Source organism: Lactuca saligna, chromosome 8 (genome assembly GCF_052625555.1).
Source record: "Lactuca saligna cultivar CGN05327 chromosome 8, ASM5262555v1, whole genome shotgun sequence".
NCBI lineage: Eukaryota > Viridiplantae > Streptophyta > Magnoliopsida > Asterales > Asteraceae > Lactuca > Lactuca saligna.
In genome coordinates this window covers 9,361,395-9,365,177 of record NC_136424.1, presented here as the reverse complement: position 1 = coordinate 9,365,177, position 3,783 = coordinate 9,361,395, and the positions used below count along the sequence as shown (strand labels likewise).

At 32.1% G+C, this 3,783-nt stretch overlaps 1 pseudogene; it reads left to right on the top strand.

Moving 5' to 3' along the window:
• The first annotated feature begins 2,050 nt into the window (after positions 1-2,050).
• LOC145012626 (pectinesterase inhibitor 11 pseudogene) lies at positions 2,051-2,701 on the top strand (annotated as a pseudogene).
• The last annotated feature ends 1,082 nt before the right edge of the window (positions 2,702-3,783 follow it).

The following is a 3,783-nucleotide window of genomic DNA, read 5'->3' as shown; positions in this document are numbered from 1 at the left end:
TACCACAGGGAGTGCATCAATGAAATTGTTGTAAATCGTATCGAGAGGATGCATGTTGAAATCCTCTGGAGTGCAAATCGCGGCCAGATTTAACGTCTACATACAAAAATTAGAAAATTCAGGACAGAAAAGTGATACTCAACACCGATCTACATTCTTGAATACAGGATCACTCAATTTACTAAGCTTTTACACATGATTAGCATTTGATTAAAATATTCTACTCTATCTTGCACTTCGAACATTAACAAAATGACAAAATAATATATAATTCTTACGATCTTACACACTGTAGCTCATTTTCACTTCTATTGAGGCAGGTGACTATGAGGATTCGTGAAGATTAAAATTATATTCAGGTTCAGCATTGTCATTATATATCAGCCTGAAAAAATAAACATAACATTAAACAAATTTAAAATCCAGAATTAAAAATTAATAATAATAATAATAATAGTTGTTAGAGAGAGGCTTACATCAGAATCAATCGGATCATCCTTTGATTCCTAAAAGGGGGACAAAAAATGAAGAGTTAAGAAAAAGAAAAAAGTATATATAAGAAAAGGACTAAATGCAAGAAAAAAGCATCATACTTTCAATCTTTTTCTTATTAAGCAGTAAAAATTGTTTAGTATTTGAATAACATTCTATAATTTCGTAGATTTTTTATAGTATTATGCTATTATATATAATTATATATGAAAGTAAGAAACAATGAACAGAAAGATTTGATATAACATATTCCATAATCAAATACGGATAATATAATGATGCTCAGATTTGTAAACAATTGAGCAAAGAGGATGAATCCACCATGGCTGCAAACTCACCGGAGTTGCTACGCCAAGATGCAGATTACCTCTAACTTTGCTCAAATCCACTCAGACTCATACGAATTCATCATCACAGCCTCTTCATTGTTCATACCCACCAAAAAACTGCATAAACCGGTTTTTAAAACAAAGAGCATAAATGAAAATGGAAAATGGAAAAAGGTTTTATATTCGAGATGCTCTGAAGGAGTGTTGATTTCTATGAAGATTCATCAGCTACGATGAACAATGTTTGACTAAAAAAATCAAAATTGGACTTCGATTTCAAGAGGGAAACCACCCTTAAATACCATCTTCTATGACTAAAAAAGTCAAAATTGGACTTCGATTTCAAGAGGGCAACCACCCTTAAAAACCATCTTCTAAAATTGCGTCATCTTATCTGAGTGGAGTTGTTTACACAAAGAAAATTTGGATAAGAGGCTCAGATCTGCAAGTTTGGAACTGGAGAAAGGGGATCAAACACCGTCATGGCTGCAACACCATTTGTGCTGCCCTATGAAGTTATGGGTTGTATTTCACCTTTCGCCGGAACCCGATGCTCGGAGAAGTTAGATGTAGAACAATATCATCATAGCCTCAACATGGATATCAATAGAAATGAGCAACAAAAGATCAGCATACCACAATGGAGAACCAGGGGGAGATGATGAAGAAAGAGACGTCTATGATTTGGAGCAGGGATAAAAGGAAGATGGTAGAAGGATCGGGAAGTAATACCCTAACCAGTGTGATCACCCCACAGAAAGGAGGTGGTTTGAGGCGGTGAGTTTCTGTGGATAGTAATAGAGAGTTCTGGAAGGACGGAAGATATTTCGAGGCGCCTGAAACACAAAATGTAGATATTGACACAAAATATCCAAATATAGTTTAGGGACCATTTTTGCCAAAAAATCTGCTAGTTTACTATTGTTAAGAATCATTTCCATAATATATATATATATATATATATATATATATATATATATATATATATATATATATATATATATATTAATTTTCTTATGTTATATAAATACATTTAATAGATATATAATTTAATAAAAAAAGTTATATTAAATATTTAATGATAATAAGTTTTTTATGTGAAGACAGATAGATAGTATTAAAATGTTTTTATCTAATTAATCTTGAAAAATATATTTATTCAAATCCCCTGGGAAAAGTCGCTATAAATTAAGCAACAAATCTGTAAGAATTCAACATCCTCAATTCATCATCATCACCCGAACAACCAGTAATGGAACACGCCAACTTCTTCTCGCTTTTGTTTCTTATTTTCATGGCCACGGCAATGGTAATGTCAATGGCCGCGGATCCACAGTCATCCACCACCACCACCACCAGTACCACCACCCAAGCCTACACCAATTTTGTCAAAACCTCATGCAACGCCACCACTTACCCATCCGTCTGCTTGACCTCCCTCCTCCCTTATGCCAACTCCGTCAAATCAAACCCCATTAGACTGGTGAAACAAGCCCTCTCCGCCACCGTCAAATCCGCATCTGCCACCCGCTCCACCGTCTCCAAATTAGCCAAGAGCAAGAACATCAGCAAGGGAGACGCCGCCATCCTCAAAGACTGCATCGAAGAGCTCAAGGACTCCATTGATGAAATTACCGACTCCCTGAAAGCAGTTTCTAGCCTTGGTTCCTCTGTTAACAAGAGATTCGCGATTTCCAATGCACAGACCTGGACCAGTGCCGCCATCACCGACGTGTATACCTGCATTGATGAATTTTCCGACCAGAAAGTCAGTCCAGCGGTGAAGAAGAAGATCAGGAGCAGTATTGTGAATATTGCAAGGCGGAGTAGCAATGCTTTGTATCTTATCAATCATCTCAACATTTGAAATTGAGATCTTACAACCCTTACGTTTTCTCGTTGTAAGAAATGTTTTTTGAATTAGTATAATTATCTCATTAATAAACTATTATGAATTGCTAAAATATTTTGTGATATTAAAGTAATTACACAATTTGGGATCTCACATTAATTTGTTTATTCTTATTTACGAGACATTTCATAATTTTAAATAAAAAACTTTTTATGAAGCTATGTACAAAAGTCAATGTATTGTTGTACTTAGAAAATTCATTCCTTGAGTGTTTTTTAACAAACAAAATATGATTGGAGTTTTTTTATTGTTTTGAAAACTTGGTTGACCTTACAATTTATTTTCGGATATGGTAATAAGTCACGTCATTTTCTCTTATTTAACTTACATAGTATTGAACAAAATTATAACTTAGTTGAGTTTTTTTTATACAAAATATTAAATTCGTTGAATTTTTTGAATAAGCAAAACATGGTTGAGATTTTTGAATGATTTGAAAACTTCGTTGGAGCCATAAGTCATTTTCTCTATATCTATAAGCAACATACATATATCGTGATGATGCAATATATATATATATATATATATATATATATATATATATATATATATATATATATATATATATATATATATATATATATATATATATATCCCATTATTCTATTATAACAAGTAGAGGTAGCAATAAACTGATGAATCACCTTATTTTGAATTACTCATAGTGAAATTTCTAAAAAAAATTCAAGGATGTTTAACCAAAGTAAGTATATTATAGTGAGATTGTTAATTAAAAAAAGTGACCAAGTTTTTTGTGTTTTATATAATGTGTATTTTTTTTTTTCTTATAATTAATTTGTATAAAAAAAATCTCTCTATTCATATTTGAACATATTTGAAGTGGTTATTTTGAAGTTTCTAATATCATTTTTTCAATCAATCAAGTGTTACATTTTAAATCATATTACCAATCTATTTCTCGTTAACTACGTTTCTTTACAATTTTGTTAGGTTTGAGTAAAACACAGATATTTGTTTGACTCTGTCCAAGGTAAAAATGAGGCTAACTGAACATTTCCCAATTTTTCCCTGATGAACGCTCAATTCTGA